We start from the raw sequence: 20,249 nt of genomic DNA, 5'->3' as shown, positions 1-20,249 counted from the left end.
AGCATGTAGAGAGAATAATCTTGTAAACTAATTCTGATTCAACCATAAAACATTAACAACAACATCTCGTTGATAAGAAAATAGAATCACAATGTACGAATGTGTTGTAACCTGGTCATCAGAGCCACAAGATTCAGCTGCAGAGTGAGGTTCAGCAATGAAGTCCAACAACTTCGACACAATATCTTCTTATATGAGTTAACCAAACTATGTTAGAATGTCATGTATTGAATTAATCAAAATATAATTTCAAAAACAAGGCAGGAAAATAAAACCTTTCTAATGTTTGCTTTCGGAGTTGGAATACCAAGGGTCCAACAGAGTGTCTTTTACACACTTATCAAGCTTCTCTTTTGCCTTGGCTCTCTACTCTTCCTACAAACAAAAACTGCCTAAATTAATCATTTTGATTTTCAACACGATTTTGCACCGTCTATCGCAGATCATCTCCAAGAAAAAGAACCGTGGCAATATCTGTCTGTACCTCTTCCATGGTGAGCTCCTCCTTCCTTTTCATTTTCCTAGGTGGGTCCAATATATTATGTAGATTGTCATTCCCATTCGTGCGTTCATTAGATGCTTGTTGGTCTTTTTCCAACTGATGGGTTATCAATTCACACCAACTGCCTTGTTGCGCCCAATTTTGAAGGTAAATGAGTAAAAATAGAGCTTTTGATTGCAATCCAATCCAAAAATGCTTGTTTGCTATATTTGGGTTTCCTGTATATGGTATTGTATTTTTTGCCCCATCGCAGTGATTCAAACGAATGCAATGTGATGCAAATACGAGTAAATAGTTCTGATGTTAATTATTTTTATTTAAGGCATATAGCGTTTTATATTTGTAGATACTTTTTATAATTTTATAATTACCTTGGTACTATCATTGGGGCTTTCTTTTTCCTCGTGAATCTTGGTTGATACTTTTTTCCAGATTTTTTATAATTTTATTTGGAGGACCTGATTTGTGGCCACTCCCTGTGTTTGACTTCTTTTTACCTGAAGATTCTTTTACCTCCGATAACTTCTTCCCTGCCTTTTCTTTCCTAGATCCATAGCCTTCCTGTTTGTTAGCAGCTTCATCTGAATCTTCATCTATGTTTTCCTCACTGTCAGACTTCATGGATTCATCCTCATCAATATCATACTGGAGCGCTTTATTCTGCCTTTTACTAGAAGTATCGTCATCGACAAATTTCTGCAGCAAGAACAGGCAATGAGAATGTAGGTAATACAATGATAAAAAGAAGGATGGCCCAACTGACCATGACCGTGTTAAAATAATCATTGGAAATACACAATAGATATAAGCAAGAAAAGCTTCATTTGAGCTTAGGGTCAAATAGCCACCAAGGAAGGCTACACCATAGCTTTAAGTCATGTTCAGAACTTTCAGTTATATACTCATATTCAACACACCATGCAAGACAATTTTAGCACTGTACCTTCCTCGACCTACTAGGTGTGCCATCAGGCGTCTTACTTGCACTTTCACCTCCTCTCTTGCGTTTTTTAGAATTTGATCCCTGGCCAGTGGAAAAGGATAAAGCATGTAGAGAGAATAATCTTGTAAGCTAATTCTGATTCAACCATAAAACATCAACAGTTGATAAGAAAATAGAATCACAATGTACGAATGTGTTGTAACCTGGTCATAAGAGCCCCAAGATTCAGCTGCAGAGTGAGGTTCAGCAATGAAGTCCAACAGCTTTGACACAATATCTTCCTATATGAGTTAACCAAACTATGTTAGAATGCCATGTATTGAATTAATCAAAATATAATTTCAAAAACAAGGCAGCAAAATAAAACCTTTCTAATGTTTGCTTTCGGAGTTGGAATACCAAGGGTCCAACAGAGTGTCTTTTACACACTTATCAAGCTTCTCTTTTGCCTTGGCTCTCTGCTTTTCCTACAAACAAAAACTGCCAAAATTAATCATTTTGATTTTCAACATGATTTTGCACCGTTTATCGCAGATCATATACAAGAAAAAGAACCGTGGCAATATCTGTCAGTACCTCTTCCATGGTGAGCTCCTCCTTTTCATTTTCCTAGGTGGGTCCAATATATTATGTAGATTGCCATTCCCATTCGTGCGTTCATTAGATGCTTGTTGGTCTTTTTCCAACTGATGGGTTATCAATTCACACCAACTGCCTTGTTGTGCCCAATTTTGAATGTAAATGAGTAAAATTAGAGCTTTTGATTGCAATCCAATCCAAAAATGCTTGTTTGCTATATTTGGGTTTCCTGTATATGGTATTGTATTTTTTGCCCCATCTGCAGTGATTCAAACGAATGCAATGTGATGCAAATGTGAGTAAATAGTTCTGATGTTAATTATTTTTATTTAAGGCATATAATGTTTTATATTTGTAGATACACGCGTTAAGTTATGAGATTCCTATGAACTCATTGCCAAGATTTTATAGGTTTTCCGGGATAAACATGGTTCCTTTCTAGATACGGATTGGACCATGAATATGTAAAGTAAGGTCATTATCAGATAGATCTTAGAAGGTAAACAGTAGGCAGACTATTATCTGGTAGTAGGTACCAAGATCAAGAACATGAATTTACAAGGTACAGATCTACGTAGTCGAGCTGCAAATCTTCGAGGGCCGAACAAAGATCCTCCTGCACATCTTCAGGTGCATGGTTACCTGGCTTGAAAAATTCAGAGTTTCTGATCTTAGAGCAGAAACCACTGATCAACATCATTGCTTCAGATAAGCTTGAGAAGAGAAGCCTTACCATAGCTTAGAGGTGACAAACAGATCTTCACGCTTGACCACGCCATCCTCAAATAGTTTCTCTAAAACCAGTCCAACCTATAAAAGAGAATAGACTTCAATCTAACAACTGATTGTTTATGAACTTGCCCCATCTGGGAACAATTTTTCATCAAGTTTGGAAATTGGAGAATATGACTAACACTGCCATGCATTCTGCAGTGCATTTTTTGTTTATCAAGAAATAGGAGTTCTGATGTTATAGTAACTAGATTTCTATTATTTAGTTGAATGTTAAATGTTCTTTAATGTTTTGTTTTATATTTGGAACAAGGGTTAAATAAGCTAAAGGATGTCCTCTTTTTGTATTGAGATACACCACAAGTATTAGTGACGTAATGTAGATTCTTCAAAGTTTATAGAGCTCTTATGACTTAACATGTCCTTTGTTTTGCATGTATTCATGAGGTAAGTGATTCTGAAATTGATATCTCATCAATTTGAAATATCTATCGTAAGGATGTCTATGCAGTGGAGATGCTAATTATTTGCATGTACTGACTGCAGGAACTGACATAGGTGTTCGGACAAAAACATATCAAAATGTTATCTCCCAAAGCACTTTTCTGTGCAAAAGCAAGAGCTAAACATGTCTACACGGTTAGTTGGCAGACTTTTATTCATGTGTTTCATTTCACTATTATGGTGACTTAGATCATACATAAGTTATTTAGTGGATACATCTTGATACAGTAAATTATCAAGCATTGTCTATTGTGTGCCACAACGCCATACATTCTTGTTGAGCCTCATGTCCTAATTACCATGCAGACCACAACTATATATGATCTGAATCTGAAATGAAATAGAAGTTACCTAACCTATTTACATATACTTTAACTAATGATAAGAACAGAATTGGATCTAAGTTCTATTATCTTGGTATCTTGTGACTTTTTTTACTTTAATCCTTCTATTTTGCTCATGTTATGATATGTTCCTAGCCACTGTTCTTCTATTATCTCGATATCTTATGACGATGCTTTTAACTCAAATACTTTTATTTTGCCAAGATATAATGGTCTGCTCTTACTTCTACAGGTCGAATGTTCCTAGATGGCAAACATGGTAAAGAAAATTGTGAAATCAAATGGATATTCTGATGGTAAATTTCTATCATTGTATTCATGCCTGTTCTCTTTCTACATATAATGCTTATTTGGCTATGATGTATCCTTTCAATTATTTTTATTTGTGTAATCATAACTATAATTAAAGGGAAAGTGGAACTACACAAACTGTTAGGAGCAACAAGTGAACCATAACTGAAGTACATAAATTGCTGGATAATATACCCAATAAAGTCAGCACAATGATGTATGTTCAACTTGTTCTTTTGCAACTGTTTTGTATCAAATGCGCACGTATGGCCCAAAATCTGCTTCTATTGTTGTCCCAGATAAATAAATGCCCGGATAATCTTTCATGTGTGCAACAATGTTGTGATCAGAAATGTGACTATCTATCTAAATGTGACTATCTATCTCCACATGACTCCCCCAAGATGAATGGAATTGATCCAAGTACATATGTTTATTTGATTCCCTCCGGGTCAAGATCGAGATGCACATATATATTTTGTTCTCGATCTTAAAGCTTGATGTTGGGGCGAAGGCAAAGACGCCACCCTTCGCTCGAGGCCTTCGCTGCAGTCGTTGGTCCAACAGAGACAAAACGGGCGGGGACACCCTTCGCCCCATACGACATCAGACGAAGGCCTGCGACGAGGTCATCCCACCGTGCGGCCTCGTCCAGCTCGGAGGCCCACATGTGATCCGGCCCATTGTAACGGGCCCTGCGTGGCCGCTGCGTGTTACAAGCCTAATTTGTAAAGGCATCCCTGTAATTACAGTATGTAACCCTGCTTTATGGGAATATTCTGGGGATAACCTAGGTGTCTGAGGGCACATGCGTCCTTAACACAAGACGCTGGGCGCTCAGATACCTATAAATACCCCCGCACAGTGCCCGTGAGAGGCTAGATTAACAGAGCTATTGCCATCTTGCGCGTGAACCCTGTTAACGTCACTTCACACCCCCGTTGGATCACCTTGCACCAGAGAGCAAGTTCCAACATTTGGCGCCCACCGTTCGTGCTACGAAAAACCACCCGCGATGGCACCCAAGAAAGCTAACTCGAAGGCTGACGAGGCTGCGAAGGCAGCACTACTTGCCGCAAGAAAGGGCAAGGCCCTCGCCCTCACCCAATCCACCCACCAAGAGGCCACTGAAGACGACGTTCCCCGCACCTGCGAAGACGACACTCTCCGCACCTGCGGCCCTGAAGGACAATCGCAGCCTCCCCCAGGCTTTGCCCCACCGGAGGGCGCGGACCTCACCGAGGACAGTGAAGTCCTCGGCGTCTCAGCGGAAGAACAGCTACAGCTGCGCGCCCTGCGCCTCAAGAACCGCAATCTCCAGAGGCAGAAAGAGATACTGGAGGCCAAGCGCCAGCGCGTGTCCGCACTAGCCAAGGTGTGGCAAATGATACGCGACGAAGAGCAGAAGGCCCAGGACCTCGAGCGAGAGATCGCGCTGATGCAGCGCGAAGGCCACCTCGGCCTGCAGCACGGGCCACCCCTGCAACAGCGCGCACAACTGGAAGACCCGCGTTTCCCCCAGCGCGACCACACCTTCCTGCACGTCGCGCCATTCCAAGGGGTCAACTACCTCGACGAGCAAAGTCCCCTGGCGCCACATCTGCAAGTGATGCCTTGGCCCGCCAACTTCCGGGCAGGGACCTATCCCAAGTACAACGGCAGCACCGACCCGGCACAATACATAATGAGTTATCAGGTCGCCGTTGCATCTTCCGGAGGGGACGACGCCACAATGGCCAAGTCTTTCATCATCGCCCTCGAAGGCCCAGCTCTCACCTGGTTCACCAGGTTGCCTCCGCTGTCCATTGATTCCTAGAGAAGCCTCCGGGACAAGTTCCTGCTCAACTTCCAAGGGTACCGCCCAGACACCGACGCCTTGGCCAAACTCTCGCTCTGCAAGCAGCTGGAAAAGGAGACTCTGCGGGAGTATTACCGCAGATTTCTAACACTCAAGTCACAGCTGCCCTCAGTCGATGACCAGATCGCCATCCACTACGCCATCAGTGGCCTTCACGCCGGCGTCCTCTATAGCCACTCATCAGAGATCCGTCCAAGAACCTCCAGGAATTATATCAGCTGTTTGAAAAATACGCCAAATCCGAAGAGCTCCACCAGCGCAAGGTTGAGTCTCAAAGGAAGCCCAAAGATGCTCCACAGTCCAGCTGCACGTGGACGAGGACTCCGCAGCAAGACTCCGGTCGAGACGACCGCAATCAACAGCAAGTGCACAACATCGCCAACCAGCACCCCGCCGCTGACGCCCCTCGCCGCCAGGAATATCCCCCCAGGGCCGCGGAAATGGAACTCACGGTAGGGGTCGGGGGCGTGCGCAACCGCCGCGCCGATTCTACTGTCTCTTCCATGGCGAAGACTGCGCCCACCAAACCAAAGATGCCCAGAAACGAAGGCCACCAAAGACAGGATGGCACGGGCGCAGCCAGCCGACAACCCCAGGGTTGTCGCGCACACTTATCAGCAACCCCCTCCACCATATATCCACGCCCCCGCCCCGCTGAAAGGGAATTAGGCTTACACCTAGTTCCTAAATAATTTTGGTGGTTGAATTGCCCAACACAAACAATTGGACTAACTAGTTTGCTCTAGTGTATAAGTTATACAGGTGTAAAAGGTTCACACTTAGCCAATAAAAAGATCAAGTATTGGATTCAACAAAGGAGCAAAGGGACAACCGAAGGCACCTCTGGTCTGGGGCACCGGACTGTCCGGTGTACACCGGACAGTGTCCGGTGCACTAGAGGACTCCAACTCAAACTTGCCACCTTCGGGAATTTCCAGAGGCGCTCCGCTATAATTCACCGGACTGTCCGGTGTACACCGGACAGTGTCCGGTGCTCCAAGGAAGAGCCGCCTCAGGAACTCGCCAGCCTCGGGAAAACGCAGCGGCTGCTCCGCTATAATTCACCGGACATGTCCGGTGCAACTCCGGAGCAACGGCTACTTCGCGCCAACGGCTACCTGCAGCGCATTTAATGCGCGCCAGAAGCGCACAGAAGGCAGGCACGCGCGCGCTGGCACACCGGACATGGAACAGTACATGTCCGGTGTGCACCGGACATCCAGGCGGGCCCAGAAGACAGAAGCTCCAACGGTCAGAATCCAACGACATTGGTGACGTGGCTGGCGCACTGGACATGTCCGGTGTACACCGGACTGTCCGGTGCACCATACGACAGACAGCCTCCACCAACGGTCAAGTTTGGTGGTTGGGGCTATAAATACCCCAACCACCCCACCATTCATTGCATCCAAGTTTTCCAGCTTCCAACTGATAGTCGCCTAGAGGGGGGGTGAATAGGGCGAAACTGAAATTTACAAATATAAACACAACTACAAGCCAGGTTAGCGTTAGTAATAAAGAAACGAGTCCGCGAGAGAGGGCGCAAAACAAATCGCAAGCAAATGAAGAGTGTGACACGCGGATTTGTTTTACCGAGGTTCGGTTCTTGCAAACCTACTCCCCGTTGAGGAGGCCACAAAGGCCGGGTCTCTTTCAACCCTTCCCTCTCTCAAACGATCCCACGGACCGAGTGAGCTTTCTCTTCTCAATCACTTGGAACACAAAGTTCCCACAAGGACCACCACAAGTTTGGTGTCTCTTGTCTCGATTACAAGTGAGTTTGATCGCAATGAAAGAATCAAGAAAGAAGAAAGCAATCCAAGCGCAAGAGCTCGAAAGAACACAAGCAAATCACTCTCTCTAATCACTATGGCGTTGTGTGGAATTTGGAGAGGATTTGATCTCTTTGGTGTGTCTAGAATTGAATGCTAGAGCTCTTGTAGTAGTTGGGAAGTGGAAAACTTGGATGCAATGAATGGTGGGGTGTTTGGGGTATTTATAGCCTCAACCACCAAAATTGGTCGTTGGGAGGCTGTCTGTTCGATGGCGCACCGGACAGTCCGGTGCACACCGGACATGTCCGGTGCCCCCGCCACGTCATCACTGCCGTTGGATTCTGACCGTTGGAGCTTCTGACTTGTGGGCCCTCCTGGATGTCCGGTGCACACCGGACATCTCCTGTTCATTGTCCGGTGCGCCAGTATGGGCGCGCCTGACTTCTGCGCGCGCTGCGCGCGCATTTAATGCACCGCAGGTAGCCGTTGGCGCGGAGATAGCCGTTGCTCCGGAGTTGCACCGGACAGTCCGGTGCACACCGGACATGTCCGGTGAATTATAGCGAACTAGCCGTTGGAGATTCCCGAAGCTGGCGAGTTCCTGAGGCCGCTCCTCCTTGGCGCACCGGACACTGTCCGGTGTACACCGGACAGTCCGGTGAATTATAGCCGAGCGCCTCTGGAAATTCCCGAAGGTGGCGAGTTCGAGTTGGAGTCCTCTGGTGCACCGGACACTGTCCGGTGTACACCGGACAGTCCGGTGCCCCCAGACCAGAGGTGCCTTCGGTTGCCCTTTGCTCCTTTGTTGAATCCATAACTTGGTCTTTTTATTGGCTGAGTGTGAACCTTTTACACCTGTATAATCTATACACTTGGGCAAACTAGTTAGTCCAATTTATTTGTGTTGGGCAATTCAACCACCAAAATTAATTAGGGACTAGGTGTAAGCCTAATTCCCTTTCAATCTCCCCCTTTTTGGTGATTGATGCCAACACAAACCAAAGCAAATATAGAAGTGCATATTTGAACTAGTTTGCGTAATGTAAGTGCAAAGGTTGCTTGGAATTGAGCCAATATAAATACTTACAAGATATGCATGGATTGTTTCTTTCTTATAACATTTTGGACCACGCTTGCACCACATGTTTTGTTTTTGCAAACTCTTTTGTAAATCCTTTTCAAAGTTCTTTTGCAAATAGTCAAAGGTAAATGAATAAGATTTTGAGAAGCATTTTCAAGATTTGAAATTTTCTCCCCCTGTTTCAAATGCTTTTCCTTTGACTAAACAAAACTCCCCCTAAATGAGATCCTCCTCTTAGTGTTCAAGAGGGTTTTGATATATCATTTTTGAAATACTACTTTCTCCCCCTTTTGAACACAATAGGAAACCCAATTGATAATATTCTTGGAAACACAAAGTTTTTGAAATTGGTGGTGGTGCGGTCCTTTTGCTTTGGGCTCTTATTTTCTCCCCCTTTGGCATGAATCGCCAAAAACGGAATCATTAGAGCCCTCGAAGTACTATCTTCCCCTTTGGTCACAAATAAATGAGTTAAGATTATACCAAAGACGAAGTCCGGTCCTTTTGCTTTGGGCTCTTACTTTCCTCCCCCAAGAATGGAGAGTTGCTTGGAGTGACGGCGAAGGATGAGTTACGGAGTGGAAGCCTTTGTATTCGCCGAAGACTCCGATTCCCTTTTAATACACCTATGACTTGGTTTGAAATAGACTTGAAAACACATTAGTCATAGCATATGAAGGAGACATGATCAAAGGTATATAAATGAGCTATGTGTGCATTCTAACAAAAGAAATTGCGCGAATCAAGAATATTGAGCTCATGCCTAAGTTTGTTAAAAGATTGTTCATCAAGAGGCTTGGTAAAGATATCGGCTAATTGATCTTTAGTGTTAATGTAAGAAATCTCGATATCTCCCTTTTGTTGGTGATCCCTTAAAAAGTGATACTGAATGGCTATGTGCTTAGTGCGGCTATGCTCGACGGGATTGTCGGTGATTTTGATTGCACTCTCATTATCACATAGCAAAGGGACTTTGGTTAATTTGTAACCGTAGTCCCGCAGGGTTTGCCTCATCCAAAGCAATTGCGCGCAACAGTGGCCTGCGGCAATGTACTCGGCTTCGGCGGTAGAAAGAGCGACGGAATTTTGCTTCTTCGAAGCCCAAGACACCAAGGATCTTCCCAAGAACTGGCAAGTCCCCGATGTGCTCTTCCTATTGATTTTGCACCCCGCCCAATCGGCATCCGAATAACCAATCAAATCAAATGTGGATCCCCTAGGATACCAAAGCCCAAACTTAGGAGTATAAGCCAAATACCTCAAGATTCGTTTTACGGCCGTAAGGTGAGCTTCCTTAGGGTCGGCTTGGAATCTTGCACACATGCATACGGAAAGCATAATATCCGGTCGAGATGCACATAAATAGAGTAAAGAACCTATCATCGACCGGTATACCTTTTGATCCACGGACTTACCTCCCGTGTCGAGGTCGAGATGCCCATTAGTTCCCATGGGTGTCTTGATGGGCTTGGCATCCTTCATTCCAAACTTGGTTAGAATGTCTTGAGTGTACTTCGTTTGGCTAATGAAGGTGCCCTCTTGGAGTTGCTTCACTTGGAATCCTAAGAAATACTTCAACTCCCCCATCATAGACATCTCGAACTTCTGTGTCATGATCCTACTAAATTCTTCACATGTAGACTCGTTAGTAGACCCAAATATAATATCATCAACATAAATTTGGCATACAAACAAGTCATTTTCAAGAGTTTTAGTGAATAGAGTAGGATCGGCCTTTCCGACTTTGAATCCATTTGCAATAAGAAAATCTCTAAGGCATTCATACCATGCTCTTGGGGCCTGCTTGAGCCCATAAAGCGCCTTAGAGAGCTTATAGACATGGTTAGGATACTCACTGTCTTCAAAGCCGGGAGGTTGCTCAACATAGACCTCTTCTTTGATTGGTCCATTGAGGAAGGCACTTTTCACGTCCATTTGATAAAGCTTAAAGCCATGGTAAGTAGCATAGGCCAATAATATGCGAATTGACTCAAGCCTAGCTACGGGTGCATAGGTTTCACCGAAATCCAAACCTTCGACTTGGGAGTATCCTTTGGCCACAAGTCGAGCTTTGTTCCTTGTCACCACACCATGCTCATCTTGCTTGTTGCGGAAGACCCATTTGGTTCCTACAACATTTTGGTTAGGACATGGAACTAAATGCCATACCTCATTCCTAGTGAAGTTGTTGAGCTCCTCTTGCATCGCCACCACCCAATCCGAATCTTGGAGTGCTTCCTCTACCCTGTGTGGCTCAATAGAGGAAACAAAAGAGTAATGTTCACAAAAATGTGCAACACGAGATCGAGTAGTTACCCCCTTATGAATGTCGCCGAGAATGGTGTCGACGGGGTGATCTCGTTGGATTGCTTGGTGGACTCTTGGGTGTGGCGGTCTTGGTTCTTGCTCATCCTCCGTGTCTTCCTCATTTGCATTTCCCCCTTGATCATTGCCATCATCTTGAGGTGGCTCATTTGCTTGATCTTCTACTTCATCAACTTGAGCTTCATCCTCATTTTGAGTTGGTGGAGATGCTTGCGTGGAGGAGGACGGTTGATCTTGTGCATTTGGAGGCTCTTCGGATTCCTTAGGACACACATCCCCAATGGACATGTTCCTTAGCGCGATGCACGGAGCCTCTTCAATACCTATCTCATCAAGATCAACTTGCTCTACTTGAGAGCCATTAGTTTCATCAAACACAACGTCACATGAAACTTCAACTAGTCCAGTGGACTTGTTAAAGACCCTATATGCCCTTGTGTTTGAGTCATAACCAAGTAAAAAGCCTTCTACAGTCTTAGGAGCAAATTTAGATTTTCTACCTCTTTTAACAAGAATAAAGCATTTGCTACCAAAGACTCTAAAATATGAAATGTTGGGCTTTTTACCGGTTAGGAGTTCATATGATGTCTTCTTGAGGATTCGGTGCAGATACAACCGGTTGATGGCGTAGCAAGCGGTGTTGACCGCCTCGGCCCAAACCGATCCGAAGTCTTGTACTCATCAAGCATGGTTCTTGCCATGTCCAATAGAGTTCTATTCTTCCTCTCCACTACACCATTTTGTTGAGGCGTGTAGGGAGAAGAGAACTCATGTTTGATGCCCTCCTCCTCAAGGAAGCCTTCAATTTGAGAATTCTTGAACTCCGTCCCGTTGTCGCTTCTTATTTTCTTGATCCTTAAGCCGAACTCATTTTGAGCCCGTCTCAAGAATCCCTTTAAGGTCTCTTGGGTTTGAGATTTTTCCTGTAAAAAGAACACCCAAGTGAAGCGAGAGTAATCATCCACTATTACAAGACAATACTTACTCCCGCCGATGCTTATATAAGCAATCGGGCCGAATAGATCCATGTGTAGGAGCTCTAGTGGCCTGTCGGTCGTCATGATGTTCTTGTGTGGATGATGGGCTCCAACTTGCTTTCCTGCCTGGCATGCGCTACAAATCCTGTCTTTCTCAAAATGAACATTGGTTAGTCCCAAAATGTGTTCTCCCTTTAGAAGCTTGTGAAGATTCTTCATCCCAACATGTGCTAGTCGGCGATGCCAGAGCCAGCACATGTTAGTCTTAGCAATTAAGCAAGTGTCGAGTTCAGCTCTATCAAAATCTACCAAGTATAGCTGACCCTCTAACACTCCCTTAAATGCTATTGAATCATCACTTCTTCTAAAGACAGTGACACCTAAATCAGTGAAAAGACAGTTGTAGCCCATTTTGCATAATTGAGATACAGAAAGCAAATTGTAATCTAATGAATCTACAAGAAAAACATTGGAAATAGAGTGGTCAGGAGATATAGCAATTTTACCAAGACCTTTGACCAAACCTTGATTTCCATCCCCGAATGTGATAGCTCGTTGGGGATCTTGGTTTTTCTCATAGGAGGAGAACATTTTCTTCTCCCCTGTCATGTGGTTTGTGCACCCGCTGTCGATGATCCAACTTGAGCCCCCGGATGCATAAACCTACAAAACAAGTTTAGTTCTTGACTTTAGGTACCCAAATGGTTTTGGGTCCTTTGGCATTAGATACAAGAACTTTGGGTACCCAAACACAAGTCTTTGACCCCTTGTGTTTGCCCCCAACATATTTGGCAACTACTTTGCCGGATTTGTTAGTCAACACATAAGATGCATCAAAAGTTTTAAATGAAATGTCATGATCATTTGATGCATTAGGAATTTTCTTCTTAGGCAACTTGGCACGGGTTGGTTGCCTAGAGCTAGATGTCTCACCCTTATACATAAAAGCATGATTGGGGCCAGAGTGAGACTTCCTAGAATGAATTTTTCTAATTTTGCTCTCAGGATAACCGGCAGGGTATAAAATGTAACCCTCGTTATCCTAAGGCATGGGAGCCTTGCCCTTAACAAAATTGGACAATCTTTTAGGAGGGGTACTAAGTTTGACATTGTCTCCCCTTTGGAAGCCAATGCCATCCTTAATGCCCGGGCGTCTCCCATTATAGAGCATACTTCTAGCAAATTTAAACTTTTCATTTTCTAAGTTATGCTCGGCAATTTTAGCATCTAATTTAGCTATATGATCATTTTGTTGCTTAATTAAAGTCATGTGATCATGTATAGCATTGATATCAACATCTCTACATCTAGTACAAATAGTGACATGCTCAATGGTAGATGTAGTTGGTTTGCAAGAATTAAGTTCAACAATCTTAGCATGAATAATATCATTTTTATCTCTAAGATCGGAAATTGTAGCTTTGCAAACATCAAGTTCTTTAGTCTTAGCAATCAAATTTTCATTTTCTAATCTAAGACTAGCAAGAGAAATGTTCAATTCTTCAATCCTAGCAAGCAAATCATCATTATTATCTCTAGGATTGGGAATTGAAACATTACAAACATGTGAATCAACCTTAGCATTTAAACTAGCATTTTCATGTCTAAGGTTGTCAATCATCTCATGGCAAGTGCTTAGCTCACTAGATAGTTTTTGACATTTTTCTACTTCTAGAGCATAAGCATTTTTAACCTTAACATGTTTCTTGTTTTCCTTAATAAGGAGGTCCTCTTGGGAATCCAAAAGGTCATCCTTTTCATGAATAGCACTAACCAATTCATTTAATTTTTCCTTTTGTGCTATGTTGAGGTTGGCAAAGAGAATACGCAAATTATCTTCCTCATCACTAGCATTGTCATCACTAGAGGATTCATATTTAGTGGAGGATTTAGATTTAACCTTCTTTTTGCCGTCCTTTGCCATGAGGCACTTGTGGCCGACGTTGGGGAAGAGAAGCCCTTTGGTGACGGCCATGTTGGCGGCGTCCTCGTCGTCGGAGGAGTCGCTTGAGCTTTCGTCGGAATCCCACTCCCGACAAACATGGGCATCGCCACCCTTCTTCTTGTAGTATCTCTTCTTCTCCTTTCTTCTCCCCTTCTTGTCGTCGCCTCGGTCACTGTCACTAGATATAGGACATTTAGCAATAAAATGACCGGGCTTACCACATTTGTAGCAAACCTTCTTGGAGCGGGACTTGTAGTCTTTCCCCCTCCTTTGTTTGAGGATTTGGCGGAAGCTCTTGATGACGAGCGCCATCTCCTCATTGTCAAGCTTGGAGGCGTCGATTGGTTGTCTACTTGGTGTAGACTCCTCCTTCCTTTCCTCCGTCGCCTTGAATGCGACGGGTTGAGCTTCGGATGTGGTGGGATCATCAAGCTCGTTGATCTTCCTCGAGCCTTCGATCATGCACTCAAAACTTACAAAATTCCCGATAACTTCCTCGGGGGTCATTTTAGTATATCTAGGATTACCACGAATTAATTGAACTTGAGTGGGGTTAAGGAAAATGAGAGATCTTAGAATAACCTTAACCATTTCGTGGTCGTCCCACTTCTTGCTCCCGAGGTTGCGCACTTGGTTCACCAAGGTCTTGAGCCGGTTGTACATGTGTTGTGGCTCTTCCCCTTTGCGAAGCCGGAACCGACCGAGCTCCCCCTCAATTATTTCCCGCTTGGTGATCTTTGTGAGCTCATCTCCCTCGTGCGCGGTTTTGAGCACATCCCAAACCTCCTTGGCGCTCTTCAACCCTTGAACTTTGTTATACTCCTCTCTACTTAAAGAGGCGAGGAGTATTGTTGTCGCTTGAGAGTTGAAGTGCTCGATTTGGGCCACCTCATCCTCATCATAGTCTTTATCCCCTACCGACGGTACCTGTGCACCAAACTCAACAACATCCCATATACTTTTGTGGAGTGAGGTTAGATGAAATCGCATTAAATCACTCCACCTAGCATAATCTTCACCATCAAAAGTTGGTGGTTTGCCTAATGGGACGGAAAGTAGAGGTGCATGTTTAGAAAGGCGAGAATAGTGTAGGGGGATCTTACTAAACTTCTTACACTCTTGGCGTTTAGAAGTTACGGAGGGCGCATCAGAGCCGGAGGTTGATGTTGATGAAGTGTCGGTCTCGTAGTAGACCACTTTCCTCATCCTTTTTTGCTTGTCCCCACTCCGATGCGGCTTGTGGGAAGAAGATTTTTCCTTCTTCTCTTTGTGGTGAGAAGAAGATTTCTTTTCCTTCCCTTTGTTGGAGGAGCTCTTCTTCTTCTCCCTCCTCTTGGTGCGGGACTCTTCCGATGAAGTGCTCCCGTGGCTTGTAGTGGGCTTTTCGCCGGTCTCCATCTCCTTCTTGGCGTGATCTCCCGACATCACTTCGAGCGGTTAGGCTCTAATGAAGCACCGGGCTCTGATACCAATTGATAGTCGCCTAGAGGGGGGGGTGAATAGGGCGAAACTGAAATTTACAAATATAAACACAACTACAAGCCGGGTTAGCGTTAGTAATAAAGAAACGAGTCCGCGAGAGAGGGCGCAAAACAAATCGCAAGCAAATGAAGAGTGTGACACGCGGATTTGTTTTACCGAGGTTCGGTTCTTGCAAACCTACTCCCCGTTGAGGAGGCCACAAAGGCCGGGTCTCTTTCAACCCTTCCCTCTCTCAAACGATCCCACGGACTGAGTGAGCTTTCTCTTCTCAATCACTTGGAACACAAAGTTCCCACAAGGACCACCACAAGTTTGGTGTCTCTTGTCTCGATTACAAGTGAGTTTGATCGCAATGAAAGAATCAAGAAAGAAGAAAGCAATCCAAGCGCAAGAGCTTGAAAGAACACAAGCAAATCACTCTCTCTAATCACTATGGCGTTGTGTGGAATTTGGAGAGGATTTGATCTCTTTGGTGTGTCTAGAATTGAATGCTAGAGCTCTTGTAGTAGTTGGGAAGTGGAAAACTTGGATGCAATGAATGGTGGGGTGGTTGGGGTATTTATAGCCTCAACCACCAAAAGTGGCCGTTGGGAGGCTGTCTGTTCGATGGCGCACCGGACAGTCCGGTGCACACCGGACATGTCCGGTGCCCCCGCCACGTCATCACTGCCGTTGGATTCTGACCGTTGGAGCTTCTGACTTGTGGGCCCTCCTGGATGTCCGGTGCACACCGGACATCTCCTGTTCATTGTCCGGTGCGCCAGTATGGGCGCGCCTGACTTCTGCGCGCGCTGCGCGCGCATTTAATGCGCCGCAGGTAGCCGTTGGCGCGGAGATAGCCGTTGCTCCGGAGTTGCACCGGACAGTCCGGTGCACACCGGACATGTCCGGTGAATTATAGCGAACTAGCCGTTGGAGATTCCCAAAGCTGGCGAGTTCCTGAGGCCGCTCCTCCTTGGCGCACCGGACACTGTCCGGTGTACACCGGACAGTCCGGTGAATTATAGCCGAGCGCCTCTGGAAATTCCCGAAGGTGGCGAGTTCGAGTTGGAGTCCTCTGGTGCACCGGACACTGTCCGGTGGTGCACCGGACACTGTCCGGTGTACACCGGACAGTCCGGTGCCCCCAGACCAGAGGTGCCTTCGGTTGCCCTTTGCTCCTTTGTTGAATCCATAACTTGGTCTTTTTATTGGCTGAGTGTGAACCTTTTACACCTGTATAATCTATACACTTGGGCAAACTAGTTAGTCCAATTTATTTGTGTTGGGCAATTCAACCACCAAAATTAATTAGGGACTAGGTGTAAGCCTAATTCCCTTTCACCAACCACTATACAAGAGCTAGCATTCATTGCAAAGCACACCAAAAGAGATCAAAATCCTCTCCCAACTCCATACAAAGCCTAAGTGACTAGAGAGAGTGATTTGTAGTGTTCATTTGAGCTCTTGCGCTTGGATCGCTTCTTTTTCCGCATTCTTTCTTGTGATCAAACACTCACTTGTAATTGAGGCAAGAGACACCAATTGTGTGGTGGTCCTTGCGGGAAGTTTGATTCCCAAGTGATTTGAGAAGAGAAGCTCACTCGGTCCGAGGGACCATTTGAGAGAGGGAAGGGTTGAAAGAGACCCGACCTTTGTGGCCTCCTCAACGGGGAGTAGGCTTGCGAGAACCAAACCTCGATAAAACAAATCCGCGTGTCACACTCTTCATTTGCTTGCGATTTGTTTTGTACCCTCTCTCTCGCGGACTCGTTTCTATTTCTAACGCTAACCTGGCTTGTAGTTGTGTTTATATTTGTAAATTTCAGTTTCGCCCTATTCACCCCCCCTCTAGGCGACTATCAATTGGTATCAGAACCCGGTGCTTCATTAGAGCCTAACCGCTCGAAGTGATGTCGGGAGATCACGCCAAGAAGGAGATGGAGACCGGCGAAAAGCCCACTACAAGCCACGGGAGCACTTCATCGGAAGAGTCCCACACCAAGAGGAAGGAGAAGAAAGACTCCTCCAAAGGGAAGGAGAAGAAGAAGGACTCCTCCAAGGGGAAGGAGAAGAAATCTTCTTCACACAAAGAAAAGAAGGAGAAGTCTTCCTCCCACAAGCCGCAACGGAGTGGGGACAAGAAAAAGAGGATGAGGAAAGTGGTCTACTACGAGACCGATTCTTCATCGACATCCACCTCCGGCTCTGACGCGGCGTCCGTCACTTCTAAACGCCAAGAGCGTAAGAAGTATAGTAAAATTCCCCTACGCTACCCTCGCATTTCTAAACATACACCTTTACTTTCCGTTCCATTAGGCAAACCACCAACTTTTGATGGTGAAGATTATGCTAGGTGGAGTGATTTAATGCGATTTCATCTAACCTCACTCCACAAAAGTATATGGGATGTTGTTGAGTTTGGTGCACAGGTACCATCCGTAGGGGATGAAGATTATGATGAGGACGAGGTTGCCCAAATCGAGCACTTCAACTCTCAAGCAACAACAATACTCCTCGCTTCTCTAAGTAGAGAGGAGTATAACAAAGTACAAGGGTTGAAGAGCGCCAAGGAGGTTTGGGATGTGCTCAAAACCGCACACGAAGGAGATGAGCTTACAAAGATTACCAAGCGGGAGACGATCGAGGGGGAGCTCGGTCGGTTCCGGCTTCGCAAAGGGGAGGAGCCACAAAATATGTACAACCGGCTCAAGACCTTGGTGAATCAAGTGCGCAACCTCGGGAGCAAGAAATGGGATGACCACGAAATGGTTAAGGTTATTTTAAGATCACTTATTTTTCTTAACCCTACTCAAGTTCAATTAATTCGTGGCAACCCTAGATATACACTAATGACTCTCGAGGAAGTAATCGGGAATTTTGTAAGTTTTGAGTGCATGATCGAAGGCTCGAGGAAGATCAACGAGCTTGATGATCCCTCCACATCCGAAGCTCAACCCGTCGCATTCAAGGCGACGGAAGAAAAGAAGGAGGAACCTACATCAAGTAGAACACCCATCGACGCCTCCAAGCTCGACAACGAGGAAATGGCGCTTGTCATCAAAAGCTTTCGCCAAATCCTCAAGCAAAGGAGGGGGAAAGACTATAAGTCCCGCTCCAAGAAGGTTTGCTACAAGTGTGGTAAGCCCGGTCACTTTATTGCTAAATGTCCATTATCAAGTGACAGTGACAGGGGTGACGACAAGAAGGGCAAGAGGAGAGAAAAGAGGAGGTACCACAAGAAGAGGGGCGGCGATGCCCACGTGTGTCGCGAGTGGGACTCCGACGACAGCTCCACCGACTCCTCCGACGACGAGGATGCCGCCAACATCGCCGTCACCAAGGGACTCCTCTTCCCCAACGTCGGCCACAAGTGCCTCATGGCAAAGGACGGCAAAAAGAAGAAGGTTAAATCTAAATCCTCCACTAGATATGAGTCCTCTAGTGATGATAATGCTAGTGATGAGGAAGATAATTTACGTACCCTTTTTGCCAACCTTAACATGGAACAAAAGGAAAAATTAAATGAATTAATTAGTGTTATTCATGAAAAGGATGACCTTTTGGATTCTCAAGAGGACTTCCTAATTAAGGAAAATAAGAAACATGTTAAAGTTAAAAATGCTTATGCTCTAGAAATTGAGAAATGTGAAAAATTATCTAGTGAGCTAAGCACTTGCCATGAGACAATAGACAACCTCAGAAATGAAAATGCTAATTTGTTAGCTAAGGTTGATTCTCATGTTTGTAATGTCTCAATTACCAATTCTAAAAATAATGATGATGATTTACTTGCTAGAATTGAAGAATTGAACATTTCTCTTGCTAGCCTTAGAAATGAAAATGAAAAATTGCTTGCTAAGGCTAAAAATTTTGATGTTTGCAATGTGATAGTCGCCTAGAGGGGGGGTGAATAGGGCGAAACTGAAATTTACAAATATAAACACAACTACAAGCCGGGTTAGCATTAGAAATATAAACGAGTCCGAGAGAGAGGGCGCAAAACAAATCCCAAGCGAATAAGCAAGTGAGACACGGAGATTTGTTTTACCGAGGTTCGGTTCTTGCAAACCTACTCCCCGTTGAGGAGGCCACAAAGGCCGGGTCTCTTTCAACCCTTCCCTCTCTCAAACGGTCCCTCGGACCGAGTGAGCTTCTCTTCTCTAATCAAAGCCGGGAACAAAACTTCCCCGCAAGGGCCACCACACAATTGGTGCCTCTTGCCTTGATTACAATGGAGTTGTGATCTCAAGAACAAGTGAGAAAGAAAAGAAGCAATCCAAGCGCAAGAGCTCAAATGAACACGGCAAATCACTCTCACTAGTCACTAGGGCTTTGTGCGGAATTGGAGAGGATTTGATCTCTTTAGTGTGTCTAGAATTGAATGCTAGAGCTCTTGTAGTAGTTGAGAAGTGGAAAACTTGGATGCCATGAATGGTGTTGGAGACTTGTTCTCAAATTCTAAGAGTTAAGAACAAGGCAACATAAAAAGTGTTAAGTGTTAGGGTCCTTCGTCCTTCGAAGCATTATATCCCTTCGGGAAATAATGAGTCTCGGACGAAGGTCATGAGAGACATACCTTCGTAAACATAACAAGTAATGACGAAGGACTCACATAAAGCATGAAATATGATATAAGCATCACCAAAGAATCATTTCTATTTTATTAACATGGAAAAACAGAAATGATTCCAAATTACAAATGTACCTTCGATCCTGAGAGAAGGTGGAAAGTACGAGCGTGACGCCAAAAGCAAAATGACAAGTCAGTGTGAACAGTACGGGAGTACTGTTCATCTATTTATAGACGCGGGACGCAGCCCACGTAAAATTACATCCATGTCCATTACATTTGTTAACGGTTTATGGAAATCTATTGAGGACCCCGAAGTCTTTTCATCTTAAGGTCGGTTCCCCCTTGTGCCATCGCGC

At 44.9% G+C, this 20,249-nt stretch overlaps 1 long non-coding RNA gene across 1 annotated transcript; it reads right to left on the bottom strand.

Moving 5' to 3' along the window:
* Positions 1-1,134: 1,134 nt before the first annotated feature.
* On the bottom strand, positions 1,135-1,886 carry LOC118472009 (uncharacterized). The gene is made up of 4 exons (XR_004849423.1): positions 1,813-1,886; positions 1,649-1,726; positions 1,446-1,526; positions 1,135-1,198 (listed from the first exon to the last, which is right to left on the bottom strand). It is a non-coding gene; the product is annotated as an uncharacterized lncRNA (long non-coding RNA).
* Positions 1,887-20,249: the final 18,363 nt, after the last annotated feature.

The sequence above is a fragment of the Zea mays genome, chromosome 5, assembly GCF_902167145.1.
Source record: "Zea mays cultivar B73 chromosome 5, Zm-B73-REFERENCE-NAM-5.0, whole genome shotgun sequence".
Lineage (NCBI taxonomy): Eukaryota > Viridiplantae > Streptophyta > Magnoliopsida > Poales > Poaceae > Zea > Zea mays.
This window is presented reverse-complemented; position numbering and strand designations above follow the sequence as displayed.